Source organism: Ceratotherium simum, chromosome 6, assembly GCF_057802395.1.
Source record: "Ceratotherium simum simum isolate JZ-2026a chromosome 6, ASM5780239v1, whole genome shotgun sequence".
In the NCBI taxonomy this organism is placed as follows: domain Eukaryota; kingdom Metazoa; phylum Chordata; class Mammalia; order Perissodactyla; family Rhinocerotidae; genus Ceratotherium; species Ceratotherium simum.
The window spans coordinates 19,387,156-19,407,793 of NC_141905.1; positions in this window are offsets into that span (position 1 = coordinate 19,387,156).

Below are 20,638 nucleotides of genomic sequence, written 5' to 3' on the forward strand. Positions count from 1 at the left end.
TACAACATGAACGAACTTAGAAAACAGTATGGTCAATGAAAGAAGCCAGACATAAAAGACCACATTTTGAATGATTCAGTTTACATGAAATGTCCAAAATAGGCAAATTCATAATGGCGGAAAGGTGGATTAGTGTTTGCCAGAGCCTGGTGGGAGGGGAAAATGGGGATTAACTGCTAACGGGTTCAGGGTTTATTTAGGGGTTATGAAAATGTTCTGGAATTAGAAAGTGGTGGTAGTTGTACAACCATGTGAATCTACTAAGAAACATTGAATTGTACATTTTAAAGGGGTGAATACTATGGTGTATGAATTATATCTCAATAAAAAATTGAAACTAATAAAAATTTATATAATCTTAGCTCATTATCACTTTCTCCAGAATTTTCCCCACCTTCTTCCATATCTCCAGCTGGATTTAGTAATGTTTTTCTGTGATCCTATAATTTATTACGAATGATTTGATAATTATGTACATTATTTTTTTTTTACTTTATTCTCTATTAATAGACTGTGAACTCTTTGAGGGCAAGACACAGTACTTATTCATCTTGTAGTTACCAAAAGTTAATGCAGTATCTGGAACATTATAGGAACTTGGTAGATAGTGGATGAATGAATAAAGAAAATGAACTTTCAAAAAAATTTTTATTGAGGTCATAATAGTTTATAACATTGTGAAATTTCAGTTGTACATTATTATTTGTCGGTCACCATATATATGTGCCCTTTATCCCTAATGCCCATCCCCCAACCCTCTTCCCCTCTAGTAACCACTAATCTATTCTCTTTGTCCATGTGTTTATCTTTCTCATATGAGTGAAATCATGCAGTGTTTGTGTTTCTCTATCTGGCTTATTTTGCTTAAGATAATACCCTCAAGGTCCATCCATGTTGTTGCAAATGGCATGATGTTGTCTTTTTTTAATGGTGGGGTAGTATTCCATTGTATATATATACCACATCTTCTTTATCCATTCATCAGTTGATGGGCACTTGGGTTGCTTCCATGTCTTTGCTGTGGTGAATAATGCCGCAGTGAACATAGAAGTGCATGTCTTTTTGAATTGTTGATTTCTGGTTCTTTAGATAAATACCCAGTGGTGGGATAGATGGGTAGTATGGTATTTCTATTTCTAATTTTTTGAGAAATCTCCATACTGTTTTCCACAGTGGCTGCACCAGTTTGCACTCCCACCAGCAGTGTATGAGGGTTCCCTTTACTCCAAATCTTATTCAACATTTGTTGTTTTTTGTCTTGGTAATTATACCCATTGTAACAGGTGTAAGGTGATATCTCATTGTAGTTTTGATTTGCATTTCCCTAATGATTAGTGAGGTTGAACATCTTTTCATGTGCCTGTTGGTCATCTGTATACCTTCTCTGGAAAAATGTCTGTTCATATCCTCTGCCCATTTTTTGATTGGGTTGTTTGTTTTTTTGTTGTTGAGTTGTATGAATTCATTGTATATTTTGGGGATTAACCCCTTGTTGGATATACGATTTGCAAATATTTTTTCCCAGTTGTTGGGTTGTCTTTTCATTTTGTTCCTGATTTCCTTTGCCTTGCAGAAGCTCTTTGGTCTGATGAAGTCCCACTTATTTACTTTTTCTTTTGTTTCCCTTGCCTGAGCAGACATGGTATTCAAAAAAATCCTTCTAAGATGTCAAAAAAACTGAAGTTGAAAAGTGTACTGCCTATATTTTCTTCTAGAAGTTTCATGGTTTCACGTCTTACCTTCAAGTCTTTAATCTATTTTAACTTAATTTTTGTGTATGGTGAAAGATAATGGTCTACTTTTATTCTTTTGTATATGGCTGACCAGTTTTTCCCAACACCATTTATTGAAGAGATTTTGCTTTCTCTTTTGTATCTTCTTACCTCCTTTGTCAAAGATTAGCTGTCCATAGATGTGTGGTTTTTATTTCTGGATTTCAATTCTGTTCCATTGATCTGTTTGTCTGTTTTTGTACCAGTACCATGCTGTTTTGATTACTATAGCTTTGCAGTATATTTTGAAGTCAGGGATTGTGATGCCTCCAACTTTGTTCTTTCTTCTCAGGATTGCTTTAGCTATTCGGGGTCTTTTGTTGTTCCATGTAAATTTTAAGATTCGTTGCTCTATTTCTGTGAAGAATGTCATTGGGATTCTGATTGAAATTGCATTAAATACGTAGATTGTTTTAGGTAGTATGGGCATTTTAATTATGTTTTTTCTTCCAATCCATGTACATGGGATATCTTTCCATTTCATGTCATCATCAATCTCTTTCAATAATGTCTTACAGTTTTCACTGTATAGGTCTTTCACTTCCTTGGTTAAATTTATTCCTAGATATTTTATTTCTTTTGTTGCAATAGTGAATGGGAGTGTATTCTTGAGTTCTCTTTCTCTTGGTTCATTATTAGAGTGCAGAAGTGAAACTGATTTTTAAAGTTGATTTTGTATCCTGCAACTTTGCTGTAGTTGATTATTTCTAATAGTTTTTTGATGGATTCTTTAAGGTTTTCTATTTATAAAATCATGTCATCTGCAAACAGTGAGAGTTTCACTTCTTCACTGCCAATTTGGATACCTTTTACTTGTTTTTCTTGCCTAATTGCTGTGGCCAAAACCTCCAGTATTATGTTGAATAAGAGTGGTGAGAGTGGGCACCCTTGTCTTTTCCTGTTCTCAGAGGGATGGCTTTCAGTTTTTCCCTGTTGAATCTCATGTTGGCCCCAGGTTTGTCATATATGGCCTTTATTATGTTGAGGCACTTTCTTTCTATACTCATTTTATTGAGAGCTTTTATCATAAACGGATGTTGGATCTTGTCAAATGCTTTCTCTGCATCTATTGAGATGATCACATGGTTTTTATCCCTCATTTTGTTAATGTGGTATATCACATTGATTGATTTGCAGATGTTGAACCATCACTGCATCCCTGGTATAAATCCCACTTGATCATGGTGTATGATTCTCTTAATGTATTGCTGTATTTGGTGTGTTAACATTTTGTAATTTTGTAATTTTCCTTCTTTGTGTTGTCCTTGTCTGGCTTTGGGATCACAGTGATGTTGGCCTTGTAGAATGTGTTAGGAAATGTTCCATCTTCTTCAATTTTTTTGTAATAATTTGAGTAGGAATGTTTGAATGTTTGGTAGAATTCTCCAGGGAAGCCATCTGGTCCTGGACTTTTGTTTTTTGGGAGATTTTTGATCACTGTTTCAATTTCTTTACTCATGATTGGTCTATTCAGATTCTCTATTTCTTCTTGATTCAGTTTTGGGAGGTTGTATGAGTTTAAGAATTTATCCATTTCTTCTAGATTGTCCAATTTGTTGGCATATGCTTTCTCATAGTATTTGCTTATAATCCTTTGTATTCCTGTGGTATCCGTTGTAATTTCTCCTCTTTCATTTCTAGTTTTATTTACTTGGGTTTTCTCTCTTTTTTTCTTATTGAGTCTGTCTAAGGGTTTGTCAATTTTGTTTATGTTCTCAAAGAACCAGCTCTTAGTTTCATTGATCCTTTCTACTGTTTTTTTGTTTTGTTTTGTTTCAATTTCATTTGTTTCTACTCTAATTTTCATTACTTCCCCCCTTCTGCAGACTTTGGGCTTTGTTTGTTCCTCTTTTTCTAGTGCTGTCAGGTGTAGTTTAAGATTGCTTATTTGAGATTTTTCTTGTTTGTTAAGGTTGGGCCTGTGTTGCTATGAATTTCCCTCTTAGGACCACTTTTGCCCCATCCTGTATGAGTGGGTATGGTGTATTTTCATTTTTACTTATCTCCAGATATTTTTTGATTTCTCCTTTAATTTCTTCAATCATCCATTGATTGTTCGGCAGCATGCTGTTTAGTCTCCACATATTTGTGACTTTCCCAGTTTTTTCTTGTAGTTCATTTCTAGTTTCATTGCATTATGGTTGGAAAACAGGCTTGATATCATTTGTCTTCTTAAATTTATCGAGGCTTGCCTTGTTTCTCAACATATGATCTATCTTTGAGAATGTTCCATGTGCACTTGAGAATAATGTGTATTCTGCTGTTTTTGGATGGAGTGTCCTATAAATATCTATTAAGTCCATCTGGTCTAGTTTTTCATTTAATTCCACTATTTATTTGTTGACTTTCTGTCTGGATGATCTATCTATTGATGTAAGTGGGATGTTGAGGTCCCCTACTATTATTGTGTTGCTGTTAATATCTCCTTTTAGGTCTGTTAATAGTTGCTTTATGTACTTTGGTGCTCCTGTTTTACATGCATATATATTTATAAGTGTTACCCCCTCTTGGTGGAGTGTCCCTTTTATCATTGTATACTGTCCCTCTTTGTCTCTCATTGCCTTTTTTATCTTGAAGGCTACCTTGTCTGATATAAGTATGACAACACCTGCTTTCTTTTGTTTGCAATTAGCTTGGAGTATTGTCTTCCATCCCTTCACTCTGAGCCTGTGTTTGTCTTGAGAGCTGAGATGTGTTTCCTGGAGGCAGCATTTTGTTGGGTCTTGTTTTTTAATCCATCCAGCCACTCTGTGTCTTTTGTTTGGAGAATTCAATCCATTTACATTTAGAGTGATTATTGATATATAAGGGCTTAATACTGCCATTTTTTCACTTGTTTTCTATTTGTTCTCTATTTCGCTTGTTTCTCATCCCATGTATTTCTGACTACTAGTTCAGTTTGGTGGTTCTATATGATAGTTTTCTCAGTTTTCTCTTTATTTATCATTTGTGTCTCTGTTCTGAATTTTTGTTTAGTGGTTTCCTTGAGGTTTTTGTAAAAGATTTTGTAGATGAGATAGTCCATATTCTGATAGCCTCTTATTTCCTTAGTCTAAGCAGGTTCCATCTGTTTCTTCATCCCTATCTAAGTTATCATTGTCACAACTCATACCTTTTTGTGTTGTGAATTTGTGGCTAAAATGAAGTTATTATAGTTATTTTTGATGTTTTCCTTCCCTTTATCTTTAATGTTATAATTAACTGTTAGCTAACCTGTTTTGATAGAGAGTTGCAATTTTCTGATTTGTCTACCTATTTATCTCCTTGTTCAAGGCTTTGTAAACCCTTTCTTCTTTTTTCAGGTATGAGGGCCTTCTTGATCATTTCTTATGAGGGGGGTCGTGTGATCAACTCCCTCAGCTTTTGTTTATCTGAGGGAGTTTTTATTTTTCCATCATAGCTGAAGGATATTTTCACTGGATAGAGTATTGGTTGCTGAAAGTTTTTATCTCTCAGAATTTTGAATATATCATTCCACTCCCTCCTAGCCTGTAAGTTTTCTGCTGAGAAATCCACTGAAAGCCTGATAGGGGTTCTTTTTTATGTTATTTTCTTCTGTCTTGCTGTCCTTAATGTTTTTTCTTTGTCATTGACTTTTACCAGTTTTACTACTATATGTGTTGGAGAAGGTCTTTTTACATCAATGTAATTAGGAGTTCTATTAGCCTCTTTAACTTGTAATTCCAGCTCCTTCTTCAGATTTGGGAAGTTCTGTGCTATTATTTCTGTGAACAAGCTCTCTGCTCCTTTCTCCCTCTCTTCTCCCTCTGGAGGACCTAGAATCCTTATGTTGCATTTCCTAATTTAGTCAGATATTTCTTGGAGAATTTCTTCTTTTCTCTTTAGCCTTAGTTCTCTCTCCTCCTCCATCTGAAAAGCATTTCTATATGCCTGTCCTCTAAATTGCTAATTCTGTCCTCTATATTATCAGCTATATTATTCAAAGACTCCAGATTTTTCTTTATCTCATTCATTGTGTTTTTCATCTCCAATATTTCTGATTGGTTTTTCTTTTATGGTTTCAATATCTTTTGTGAAGAATTCTCTCTGTTCATTAATTTTCCTCCTGATTTCATTGAATTGTCTTTCTGAGTTTTCTTATAATGCATTGAGTTTTTTTATTATAGCTGTTTTGAATTCTCTGTCATTTAGATTGTAAATTTCTGTGCCTTCAGCACTGATTTCTGGGTACTTGTCATTTTCCTTCTGGTCTGGAATGTTAATATATCTCTTCATGCTATTTGATGGGGTGGTTTGTGCCTTCGCATAGGGATAGTAGCTGGTCACAGATTCTACTTCCTGCCACTGAGTGGGGGGGCAGGAGCCATGTATTCTGGGCCCACTACAATCCCCAGCAGGTACCTGTCCCTATGCTGACAGGGCCTATCTGTGTTTACATGCTCGCTGCCATTGCTTTACAAACATAAGAACAGGCATTCTGGTGGGGGTCACTTGCTCTGGCCAACCTGTGATGCTGGTGCACCATGTGGGGGGAGGGGTGCTGTGTTTCGTGTATGCAATCCTGGGGGCACTCCTGCTCTGCACTTGCTCTCTGCCCTCCTGGGGTGCTCAGCTTGGCAAAGATGCCCCACAGTTGCTTAGCCTCCTCAGTGTGGAGCTGTCCCATGGCCTTGGATGCAACTCTGAAAGTGAATGCGTTCCTGTGGAGGACTGCCTTCTCCCCACTCTCCTCTTAGGGCCGCAAGCAGGCCCATGCCCTAGATTGCTGCTGTTGGGGGAGGGTGAGGAGATCCCCTCACCTTCTTCCACTGCCTCCCAGGGTGCCCAGCACCTCCATCTCCAGAAGTATGACTGCACGAATCTCTCAGATGTCTATTGTGTTGTGTGAATGTCCTCTGTTGGTTTATGAGTGTCCTTTTCATTGTATCTTAGTGGGGAGTGTCTAAGGGAAGAGTTCACTCTGCCATGATACTGACGTCACTCAAAAATGAACTTTTTATGCAGAAACAATTCTGTCCTGAGGGATTCTTGCTTTTGTTTTAAATTGGGCTCCTTGGAAAAACAGACTCTGAATGGACATTTTCATAAAGGATTTTACTAGGGAATGTCCTTAATTTGGATGGGTGTTGGGGAGTAAAGGAATGAGAATTTTGGAGAGGTAGGAGTTTACCCTCAATGGAATAACAGCAAAGGCCTCAGCCAATCCTTGAGGTGTGGGCTGACCTTTCATAGTTTTCTTGCCTTAGGGCCAATGGTCCAATTCTTTGTATCCTCCTGATCAAGCAGCCATTGGATGCACACTGTCCCTTGTGAAAAGGCATAACCTTGGGCAAAGCAGCTCCAGCCATCAGCCTCCAACAGTCCCAGAGATCAGGGGATGAATGAGTGCCTCAGTTCTAAACAGAGATCTGAGCATCATAGTATTTACCACATTGCTCTGTTCTGATATGGTTTGGCCCATGGTGCTTAGGATCAGTGTGGGATCCTAAGGGAGGCATGATGAGAGGCAAAGCATGGGGTCAGATCATTTGATTTCCACCTTCAGTCTTCTTCCTGCTAACTGTATGACTTGGTTCAGAGTTTATCTTCTCTAGTCCTGTTTCTCCTTCCATGGCAAGAGGTTCTTCCTACTTAAACACTGGACAAGTTGCTGGTATACTAGGATAACGTGGAAGTGGTGTTGGCATTGAATGGACTACAGCCAGGAAGGAAATCCAGTACCTATAATTGCCTAGAAGTCCACGACACTGTGCTACCTCCACCTAACCCAGCCAGGGTATCCCATATTTCTCCTGGAAAAGTACAAAAGAGGTCTAGCTGCTCTCCAGGGTACTGAGAAATTCATCAATTGTATTTTGAGTTAGTTGGACCCCGGTAACGATTTTGCATCAGGTGGACATTTGTTTTGTTCTTTTTTCTGACAATGGTCAATAAGAAATCACAGTGGAAGGAAATTATGTCATTCTTCATCCTGGTATCAAATTGTGCATGGGTTTGTGACTTGTTAGGAAGAAAAAATGAGTCAATAGTCTATAGTAAATCACTATGAGTGCAATGGAGAAATCTGAGAATTGGAGAGGTAAACAATCTTGAGTGATGTGATTCCAACCTCTACATTCAAGCAAATGACTTTTCAAAGGGAGCAGGCTGGAGGGAGAAACTTATCAGAATGGCAGGAAGAAGGAAGGTGGGGCTCATGTAGTGTGAAAAAGCATACCCTGCTTTCTCCCCATAAGCAGGTTTTGTACAAATTCTTGTCTGTTGCAGATATGCAGAAAATAGTGTGAGAGAGTGTTTTAGGGGACAGAACTTAAAAAAAAAAAAGACAGTTTGAGAAGTAGCTTTAGGAACAAATAGCTGTCTGATGTTAAAGTTACTCATCAAGAGTTTTCATCTCTATCAGCTATACTGGCATGAAAGTACACACTGGTTCTTTACAAAACCTTAGTTTAAGGAATGCAGCGACTTCCTGCTATAAATGAGAGTTCCATAACCACTGGTAGAGAGCATCTCCAAACTATGAATGAGAAATGATAACAGGCTCTGAAGAATGTTTGATGTTTCCTCTTAAGTTAAAATCTCCTGGATTTTTTTGACAACTCTCGCTAGACTTGGACATATCACTGAAGGAGATGAGTACTTTGTCAGCTCTGAGACCCCAATCATGCCCAAACTTTCCCTTTAAAGTCTAGAGTAAAGAATTGAATAAATAGCTCCTTTCAGAAGGACAGATTCCCCTCAGATAGGCAAAGAGATAGCATCATTCCTAAGACCATTATCTGAGGTTTCTGTAACTCAATTACAGTCTCACCCTGAATCCGTTGCCGTGACTGACAGCCCCCAGCAGCACCAGAGCTCACATTCCAAGCTGTACCGTGAAGGGAATCTGCAGATGAAAGCAAATTTACTCAAATTTCCAGCAGCAGCATTTCTCAAGTTTTGTTGGCTTAGAATATGAACGTAAAATATTTCCTCGGTGTCAGCAGCAGTGAGAAGTATGGATTTCAGGAGCAATTAATAGTTTACAGGTTAACTCTTGTGGACAAGGAACACTAGAATAATTTCCACTGTTGCCTATTTATTCAGCATGTGTGTGGTTACATATATATATGTGTGTGTGTAAAATCTCTTAATGAAAGGTATCTTTTCCCCATCTATGAAATGTTTCTTGCTAATTTTTTGAAAAACTGGTAGATTTCACGCTACCAAATACACATTACAGTATTTGTTACCAAGTTTAATTCCTTAGTTTTGCTTTCCAGAAACTGGGCTAATATTTACGGGGTTTGTCTCACGGCCTAGAGCAGGGGTCAGAATTTATGGCCTGCAAGCCAGGCCAGCCCACCACCTGCTCTTACGTGGCCCACGTAGATTTTGAAATAGTTGAAGAAAAATCAAAAAAGAGTAATAGTTCATGACACACAACAATTGTATGAAATTTGGGTTTCAGTTTCCATAGATAAAGTTTTGTTGGACACACCATTTGTTTACAGAGAAGTTGAATAGTTGCAACAGAGACCATATGGCCCATAAAGCCAAAAATATTTGCTATCTGGCTCTTTACAGAAAAAATTTGCCAACCCCTGGCCTAAAGCATTTGTCGATTTGTTGCTGGATGTTTTATGGCCTCCTTAGGCCGCTGCCCTGCTAAAGAAATAACACTGCAACTGTCGAGTTCTTATAGAGCACCTGGAATATACCTCTGTTAATATAGTCGGATCTCCTTGACTTCACATAACACCCATTTATGGGTAAATAGCACATTGTTAATCACATTTGACAAGACTATTTACTTTACAGTGAAAACTATTGAATTCTCTTGGGAAGTGAATCCTCACAATCTAATTTCCTTTTTGGGACTATCAGATTTGTATATAACAGGTTTGTTTAAAGTAAGATTATAATTACTATCAGCCAAAAAAAACGTTTTCTTCTAAAGGTTAAAAAAGTAAGATAATAAATAGATACAGTAAAGTTGCAGGATACAAAATCAACATACAAAAATTACCTGCATTTCTATATACTAACAAGGATGTAGCAGAAAGAGAAATTAAGAATACAATCCCATTTACAACTGCAACAAAAGAATAAAATACCTAGAAATAAATTTAACCAAAGAGGTGAAAGATCTGTACACTGAAAACTATAAAATATTGTTGAAAGAAATTGAAGAAGACACAAAGAAATGGAAAGATATTCCATGCTCTTGGATTGGAAGAATTAACACAGTTAAAATGTCCATACTTCCTAAAGCAATCTACAGATTCAATACAATCCCTATCAAAGTCCCAATGACATTGTTCACAGAGACAGAACAAAGAATTCTAAAATTTATATGGAACAAGAAAAGACCCCAAAGAGCCAAAGGAATCCTGAGAAAAAAGAACAAAGCTGGAGGTGTCACACTCCCTGATTTCAAAATAAATACACTACAAAGCTATAGTAATCCAAACAGCATGGTACTGGCACAAAAACAGACAAACAGATCAATGGAATAGAGTCGAGAGCCCAGAAATAGACCCACACATCTATGGACAGCTAATTTTCGACAAGGGAGCCAAGAACATACAATGGAGAAAGGAGAGTCTCTTCAATAAATGGTGCTGGGAAAAGTGGACAGCCACATGCAAAAGAATGAAAGTAGACTGTTATCTTACGGCAAACACAAAAATTAACTCAAAATGGATTAAAGGCTTGAATGTTAGACCTGAAACCATGAAACTTCTAGAACACAGCATAATCAGTACACTCTTTGACGTTAGTCTTACCAGCATATTTTCAAATACCGTATCTGACCATGCAAGGGAAACAAAAGAAAAAATAAACAAATGGGACTACATCAAAATAAAAAGCTTCTGCACAGCAAAGGAAACCATCAACAAAACAAAAAGACAACTTAACAATTGGGAGAAGATATTTGCAAACCATATATCTGATAAGGGGTTAATATGCAAAATATATAAAGAACTCATACATCTCAACAACAAAAAAACTAACAACCCAATTAAAAAATGGGAAAAATATCTGAACAGACATTTCTCCAAAGAATATCTATCTACAGATGGGCAACAGGCACATGAAAAGATGTCAAATCACTAATTGTCAGGGAAATGCAAATCAAGACTACAATGAGATATCACCTCACACCTGCTGGAATGGCTATAATTAACGAGATGGGAAACAATAAGTGTTGGAGAGGATTTGGAGAGAAGGGAACTTCATACGCTGCTGGTGGGAGTGCAAACTGGTGCAGCCACCATGGAAAACAGTATAGAGATTCCTTAAAAAATTAAGACTGGAACTACAATATGATCAAGCTATTCCACTGCTGGGTATTTACCCAAAGAACATGAAAATGTGAATGCGTAAAGATATATGCACTCCTGTGTTCATTGCAGCATTATTCACTATAGCCAAGATTTGGAAGCAAGCTAGGTACCCATCAAGGGCTGAATGGATAAAGAAGATGTGGTATATTTACGCAATGGAATACTAGTCAGCTGTAAAAAAAGATGAAATCTTGCCATTTGAGACAACATAGATAGAGCTTGAGAGTATTATGTTAAGTGAAATAAGTCAGATTGAGAAAGTCAAATACCATATGATCTCACTCATAAGTAGAAGATAGAAACAACAACAAGCAAACACAAAGATACAAAGATTAGATTAGTGGTTAGCAGAGGGGAAGTGGGGAGGAAGGAGGGTGAAAGGAGTGACTGGGTCTGGTGATGGATGGTAATTAGTCTTTGGGTGGTGAACATGGCGTAGTCTACGCTGAAACTGAAGTATAATGATGTACACCTGAAATTTATACAGTGTTATAAACCAATGTTACCTCAATAAAAAATAATAAATAAAATAAATAAAAACATGAAAAAAGTATCCTTCAATTCATAAGTTAGTTGTAGAAAACAAAATAAGGAATAACACTAAGAACTGTATTCTGTTTAAATGTAAAATATTGTTGGAACCAACAGACACTGAAGACCCTTAGATATGGGGAGGAGTAGTAATGAATTTACCATGTCAGCTCAGAAAAGTCACAAAACCCTAAACAACAAAATGATTATGGATATTATTCTTCATTTTAACTCTCTGAAATGTTGGTGGGAAGATGATTGTGGAAGGAGGAGGGGCAGAGACCCTCAACCAGAGTGATAGATTGCCAAAGAGCAAATAAAGGAGTTCTTTCTTTTAATGCTTTGAAAAAAAGATGCTCACTTACGTGTAGTTTTCAAGCACTTCAATTATCCTTTTTATTTTGAGATAATTGTGGATTCACATACAGTTGTAGGAAATAATACAGACAGGTCACACATACCCTTCACTCAGTCTCCCCCAATGGTAACATCTTGTAAAACCTTAGAATAATATCACAGCAAGAATATTGGCATTAATACAACTAGCTGCTCTTCTTCAGATTTCCCCAGTTTTACATGTGTGTGTGTTTTTGTGTGTGCGTTTACTTCTATGCAATTTTATTACCTGTAGGTTTGTGTATCCACCACCATAGGTAGATACAGAACAGTTCAGTTACCACAAGGATCCCTCCTGTTCCAGGTTTATAATAATGCCCACCTTTCTTCTACCCCTTCACCCACATCCCTAACCCATGACAACCACTAATCTGTTCTCCATTTCTAAAATTTTGTCCTTTCAAGAATGTTACATAAATGACATCATGCAGTAGGTAAGCTTGTGGGATTGTCTTTTGTCACTCAGCATAATTCTCTGGAGATTCAGCCAGGTTGTTGTATCTATAGTTCTTTCTTTTTTATTACTGAGTAGTATTCCATGGTATGTATTTTTGAATGTTGAACCAGCCCTGCATAAATGGAATAAATCCCACTTGGTCATGGGGTGTATAATTCTTTTTAAATATGATTGGATTCAATTTGCTAGTATTTTGTTGGGAATTTTTGCGTCTAAATTCATGAGAGATATTGGTCTGTAGTTTTTATTTTTTGTATTTTCTTTGTCTGGTTTTAGTATTAGGGTAATACTAGCCTCATAATTAAAGTTGGGAAATGTTCTCTCCTTTTCTATTTTGTGGAAGATATGGTGTAAAATTGGCATTATTTCTTCTTTATTCTTCTACCAGAATCTTTGATAATATTCTCTAATGAAACCATCTGGGCCTGGAGATTTCTTTTTCAGGAACTTTTTAGTTAAATATTCAGTTTCTTTAAAGGCTATATAACTATTCAGATTATTTTATCTGGGTTGAGGTTTGATGGTACGTGGTTATTGAGGAATTAGTTCATTTCTTCTAAGTTGTTGAATCCATGAGTCTAGATTTTTTGAGTGTTCCTTATTATACTTTCAATGGCTGTAGGATCTGTAATGATATTTCCTGTTTGATTCATGTTATTGATGATATGTGCCTTCTCTCTTAATTTTTCCAAGTCTTACTAATGGTTTGTTAATTTTATTGATTTTTTTAGTAACCAATTTTTTGTTTCATTGAATTCCTCAACAGAGGAGAACAATAGTTTTCCTATTTTGAATTACACTAGTTTCTGCTCTTATGTTTATTATTTCTTTCCTTCTGTTTGCTGTGGGTTTATTTCGGTTTGCTTTTTAAGTTTCTTGAGGTAAGAATTTAGATTATTGATTTGAGACCTCTCCTCATTTCTAACAAGCATTTAACGCTATAAGTTTCCCTCTCTGCATTGCTTTTGTTGTATTCCACAAACTTGATATAATTGTATTTTCACTTAATTCTCTGTATTTGTTATTTTCTTTGAGACTTGTTTGGCCCATGAATTATGTACAAGTGCATTGTTCCATTTCCACGCGTTTAGGTATTTTTTGTTATCTTCCGCAAACTGATTTCTAGTTTGAATCCATTATGACCAGAGAACAAATTCTATGATTTCAGTGCTCTTAAATTTATTGAAGTTTGTTTTATGGCCCAGGATATGGACTATCGTGGTGAATGTTCTATGGGTACTTGAAAAAAATGTGTTCTGCTGTTGTTGGGTAGAATGTTCTGTACGTGTCCATTACATTCTGTTGGTTGATTATGGTATTCAGATCTTCTACATGTGTTGTTGATTTTCTGACTAGTAGTTCTACCCATTTCTGAGAGGGCATGTTGAAGTCCCCAAGTATGACTGTGATTTGTCTATTTCACTTTTCAGCTTTATCAGGTTTGCTTCATGTATTTGAGAAATGTTGTTTGGGTATACATATTTAGAATCATTACGTCTTCCTATGGATTGTTCCTTTTTACCATTTCATCCCTCTTTATCTCCAGTAACTTCTGTGAAGTCTGATTTATCTGATATTAATATGGGAACTCTTGCTTTTTAAAAAAGAAGTTAATGTTTGCATGCTATATCTTTTTCCATCCTTCTACTTTCAACCTACCTATGTCATTGAAGTTGAAGTGAGTTTCTTGTAAACAGCATATAGTTGGGTCATTTTTTTTGTCTTGCTTTGTTTTTTAGTCCCCTCTCCCAGTCTCTGGCTTTTGACTGGTACAATTAGAATATTTACTTTTAATGTAATTATTGATGGAACTGCCATTTTATTATTTATTTTCCATTTATTTCCTCTAGAGTTCATTTGTCTGTTTCTCTTTTCTTGCCTTCACATAGGTTACTCGAATATTTTAAGGATTCCATTTTGATCCATTTTAGTGTTTTGAGTCTAACTTTTTGTGTGATTTTCTTAGTGGTTGCTCTGGGTACTACAATATACATGTGTGACATGACAGTCTACTAGTGTCAACACTTTACCACTTTGAGTGATGTGTGGGAATCTTGCTTCCATTTATGTTCCTTTACCTTCCCCATGCTTAAATATCATTGTCTTTAGTATCAGATGATGTTGTAATTGCCACTTCACTCATCAAATATGATTTGGAAAACTCATGAGAAGGATAGTCTGTTGTATGTCCCCCTATTTGTGCTCTTTTCATTGTTCTTTCTTCCTTCCTGATGCTCCAGGATTCCTTCTTTTACCATTGCCTTGTGTTTGAAGAACTTCCTTTAGCAGTAGTTTAAGGGTAGGTCAACTAGCAGAAAATTCTCTTCATTTTGTTTCATCTGAGAATATGTTTATTTCCCCTTCATTCCTAAAGGATAGTTTTATCAGATACAGAATTTGGAGCTGACATTCTTTTCTTTCAGCACTTGAGAAAAAACATTGTGCTACTTTCTTCTGGTCTCCGTAGTTTTTGATAGGACATCCTCTGTCATTTGAATTGGTGTTCTTCTACAGGTAATGTATCATTTCTTTCTGGCTGCTTTCAAGAATTTTTTCTTCCTCAGAATTTTAATTATGGTGTACCTTCCCATGGATTTATCTGGGTTTATCATATTTGAGGTTTTCTTAGCTTCTTGATTCTTTGGGTCTATGCTTTTCACCAAATCGGGAAGTTTTAGTCATTATTTCTTTGAATACTTTTTCAATCACACATTCTTTCTCTCTTCTCTCCTCCTGGGACACTGATGATATGAATGTTAACTCTTTTCTTTCGTCCCACAGATTTCTGACAATCTGCTCACTTTTTTTTTTTTTTTTTTTTACTTTATTTTCTCTCTGTTGTTCAGATTGGGTAAATTCTATTGGTCTGTCCTCAAGTACATCAATACCACACTCTGTCGTCTCTACCACTGAGCCCATTCAATGAGTTTTTAATTTCTGTTATTGTATTTTTTCAGTTGTGCAATTTACACTTGTTTTTTGGTATAACTTCTGTTTCTTTGCTAAGAGTTTCTATTTTTTCATTTGTTTCAAGAGAATTTGCAGTTGCTTATTGAAACATTTTATGATAGCTGCTTTAAAATCCTTGTCAGATAATTCCAACATCTGATTCATCTTGGTGTTGGTATCTGTTGATTGTCTTTTCCCACTCAGGTTGTGATTTCCTGGTTATTATTATCATGGGTGAATTTCAAATGCATTTTAACCATTTTGGTTATTATATTAGGAGACTCTGGGTGCTATTTAAATAGTTTATTTTAGCATGAAGTCACTCTGTTTAAGTTTAGCATACAGTTCCTCACCTACTTCATGGGCTGTGGTTCCAATGACAATGTAAAATTTTCAAGGCCCCTGTGATACTATTTTGGTCTGCTATGGATGCCACTTTTCCCTGCTATTATTGCTTGAGAGTGTGGAAAAAGTTCCCCATAATGGTTTACTTGTGTCTCTAGGTATGGGGGTGGATTTTCTGGCCCACAAGGATGAAGAATTCTGCCAAAAAACCCATATGAGCCCAGCTGCACCAGCGAGTGGGATCCAGTGGGATCCCTGCTGACAATAAGCCTTGAGGAAGCACTATCCTTCTCTACAGGCCTCACACTCCCCTTCCCTCACTTCAAGACACCAGACAGCCAGGTGTCACCAGCCAGGGGCGTTCCCATACAAGAGAAGCCTCGCCTAGACAGTGCTCTTTGCCCCTGTGAGCCTCAGACTTCCTCCCCAAGTGCACAAGCAAGGGGATCAGGTACAGGAGCACCTAGCCCAGGATGCGCTCCCTCTCCGCAGGAGCCTAGACTCCCCTGTGTGTAAATTTAAAAGTAAATTGTTTAAAAGGTAGACTCTCATTTCTCTGGGATGTTTTCCTTACGATTCTTACAGAAGCTTAGAAAATATACGAGATTAGATTTGAATCACTTCCACCTTGCCCATTGAGTCATTCATATTCTTTCCCTTTCCTCTCTGTTTGCTCACGGTCCCTTCCCTGATCATTTCTAAACTTCCACACTACCCTCCTCCACAACTGCTTGCCTCTTTACCTCACAACTCTTCCTGATGAATGACTTCCCACTCTTCCGTGCTACTTGCTCTTAGAAAACCATTACCTCCATGGGCTCCCTCCTCCTTAGTCACCCCTAAGTTCTCAGCAATTGGGACAATTCAGCTGCTTCCCTTCTCTCAGCCAGGTCTTGCATCTGGATTCGGTTCCGCCATCCACTCTCACAGCTTCTTTTTACCTCTCACCTTTCAGGTCTCTGAGAGATAGTATGACATGGGAGCACACACTCCAGTGGGAGACTGTGTGGTTTCAATTCCCAGCTTTATCATTTATCACCTGTTTGACCTCAGGCAAGTCATTTAACAATGGTTAAAAAACAACAGACCCAAAATGGAGTCGCTTATGCCAAGCCCCACATCTCCAAACCAAAAGTTAATTTAATTACAGTTTTGCTTCTCTCAGAAATAGAATCTTAAACCAGTCAATGAGGAATCGCCTGATCAGCACTAATCAAGCAATGTGCGTCTATCAACGCCTGCCGTCCCCTAAAGTAAAGTAACCTTGCAATAACAAACCCACGTTTTTGTCTAGTCTAACTTCCTTGTACCCCCTCCCTTCTGGTCATAAAAGTCTTTTGTTTTGTACAGCTCCTTGGAGCTCTATCTGCTAGATTGGATACTGCCTGATTTAAATCAATTTTTGCTCAAATAAACTTAAAATTTTTAGTATGTCTCAGTTTATCTTTCTCTGACTTCAGTGTCCTCATCTGAAAAGGGGGATGTGAATAGCATATACCTTATAGGACTGCTCTGAGGATTAAATGAATTAAATATGTGTGAAGTCCTTGGAACAGTGCCTGGCCCATAGTAGGCACTATATGAGTGTCAGCTGTTATCTTCCTTACTCTCTCTCTACTCTAGCTAATTTTCTCATCATCTTCTTTACTGCCCAGTCTGGTCTGCATACATTCTCATAAGGTTTCCATAACCTCTTTCACCTCCATTCGTAACACCACAATATCATCCCTCAATTTCAGCTCGCTTCTGGGTCTACCTCCTCTAAGAAGGAATCCTACATATAGCAATCGGGAAGTAGTGATTCTTGCTATGAGCCTTTAATCATTTTATACTTACCCAAAATGTTGGTCAGACTTCCACCTGACCTGTCAGATTTGGAGGTAAAGGCAATGCCCAGGTTTCTCTATGCTTCTCTGGTCCTGCCCCACTGTGGTACTAGTGCAGCTAGTGGTATGCACTCACAAGCACTGCTTACCTTCAGTGCACACTCCACAATAGTCTTTTGTATATACCGGCATAGGTGGTCTGGTCAATAGCTAGGACTTATCATATGGGGGAATCCCTGGCTGTGTGATTGCCATGACCACATGATGGAATTGTGAAACAAAAGAGGGACAGTGTCTATAATGAGGAATACCATTAGAAGAATCTATTATCTCAAGTAAATGCAAAAAACCCATCTTAAGCTGGTTACTATGGTCCAAAATTCCAGGTCCTTTGCTGGAATGCTTTATGGATCAAAGTTAAGTAGGGAAATTTAATAAAGCCACAGCCTCAAGTGTGATTATCCTCAGAATATAACATTCACATCAGTTCAGCAGAATTTCCCCTTTAGGCCACAATGTTTCAGTAATTTGGGTCTTTAGTAGGGGAGATAATATTTTTTGGCAAGCAGGCCACAATGTTTCAGTAATTTGGGTCTTTAGTAGTAGATAATATTTTTTGGCAAGCTATAAGTTCTTTTCTTTTTTAGGTATATTTTTTCTGCAGCCAATGCCAAACCAAGAATGTTAACAGGCCATCAATTTAACTTCGATTTCATAAAGTGTGAGTAAAGTGGTGGCAGGCTGCGGCACTTTTGCCAGGGGGCAGCAATTAAGCAGGTTGAGAAGAGACTTGAGCAAGGCAGGGACTCACTCTGAAATGAAATTATGGGAATTTGCTCTGTCGGAACTGCGATTCACGCAGAGATCTGAGGCGAGCCTAAAGACTAATGAAACTGCCTTCCTTTAAACTACAAGCTAAGAAGCTAACAAGCTCTCTTTGCCTTGTTGATAATGTCAGAATTTTCCAGCTCTCATCACAGAAGGGGTCCCTGATAACTGTGTCTAGAATATTCCATGTTAATGGAGAACCTTCATTTTCCACTTATCCACATACTGACTGCGTATACATACGTCTCTTGGGGACTTTTAATGGCAGTAAATTGCAAAGGCTTCCTTAGGTCTTTACCTGGAAGAATTCCCCAAGGGACTACTGTACCTTGACTGAGGTGCCCCCATGTGACTCCAGGCTTGTTGGTGGGATCACCAAGTTACAAGACTAGTGTCTCAATTCAGAAGACACAGAACTTAGCAGTCAAGAGGGCCAACATTTGATATCAAAAGACCAGTTTACTATCTTATATTAGATGATCAACGTAAGAACTGATGCTGGTCGTTTACCTGAGACATCATTTCCTTTCCAGGCAGGAGGTCCAAGATGCAGATAAAATTATGGATCAAAAGTTGTAATGTGTGCAAAAGAGTAAAAATACTTGGAAATTACTGAAGAAATATTTATTCCAATCAATGTTCTCCAAGACACATGGGTCACACTTATCCATTTATGTATCTATCATTCCTATTGTACTATTATATCCTAAGGTCAAAGCTTGGATCTTGCTCGGCTTTATGTCCCTATTGCCTAAAACAGAATATGCACTTGCTAAAGGCTTATGGAATAAATGATGGATTAAAGAAAGAAGCATTTGTTTTTGACTTGGAAAAATAAGCTGGTTTTTAGGGCAGTGAAATTATTCTGTATGATACAACAATGGTGGATACATGTCATTATAGCCCATAGAACATAGAACAACAAAAATGAATCCTAATGTAAACCATGGACTAATGAGATGTCAGTGTAGGTTCATCAATTGTAACAAATGTACCACTCTAGTGGGGGCTGTTGATAATGGTGGAGGCTGTGTATGTATGGAGGAAGAGGGTATATGGGAACTCGCTGTATTTTCTGCTCAATTTTGCTTTGAACCTAAAACTGCTCTAAAAAATAAAGTCTATTTAAAGAAAATAAGTCATGTTTCAACATGAAGTGATGTGAGTGAAGTTAGTCAAGGCAGAGAGAACAGCACGAGGAAAAGTATTGTGGTGGTGTCCTGGATGGGATGGGGCTTAGGAATATGGACTCTGTTTGGAAAATCAGTGGCAATCCAGTTTGGCTGGATGAAACTGTATATGTAAGGCAAATCATAAGAGACAAGAACAGAAAAACAGTTTAAGGATAGAGGATGAGGGCCTTGTATAATATATAAAAAGTTTCAACTTAATTGAGTAAGCAACGAGGAGCCATTGAAATTTTCTCAGGTTATGTTGTAGTGAGGATTAAAGGTGCGCTTAAATCCAGGTCAAATGATCAAATTCCTTTATTCCATCTAGATTAGTGATCTCCAAGTGGACTGCATCATTTACCTCCTTCAGTGTAAACAAGAGAATCATCCCAAAGGTATTTGCCTGGAGTCACAATGATTTGTGACTCTACATTCTTTCTCTACCTTCAAATAATTTCACAATGAAATCGTACTGTGATTACACCCATAGTGGCTATTTATCACTTCCCTCCAATTTTACCTTTTCTTTGAGCCTAAATACAAAACCTATCCAAGATCTCCTACCAGAGGTGTACAGTGGAGAAGGAGGAAAGAAGCTGAGATCTGGTTAAACAAGGTGTGTGTGGGGGGTGGGGGGTGGGCAATGGCATAGTGCCCAGGAAGCTCTATAGCTCTTTAAAGGACAGCAGGAAAACACTTATCTAAAAGTTTCCCACTGCCTACACTGCAGATCCCACTGTAAGGGAATGCAGGGAAGATAGAGAAGCCTCCTTCAGCTGTAAGAGGAGCTCATACTGTGTAGATAATCTTCACCAGGGAAAAGAACTCTGTGACACTAGTTGTATTGTGATCTTTGGAGGAGAAGTGTCAAGATGGCTGTGTAGGTAGACTCTGAACTCACTTCCTCCCATGGACACAACAAATTTACAACTACTCTTGGAACAATTACCCCTGAGAGAGAACTGAAAACTGGATAAAAAGAACCCTCACAACAAGGGACAGTCCTGACTGGGGTGGAAGAGGTAGAAATTCCTTTCTGGAGAGAAAAAAAGCCACCTCGACAAGCCGTGGG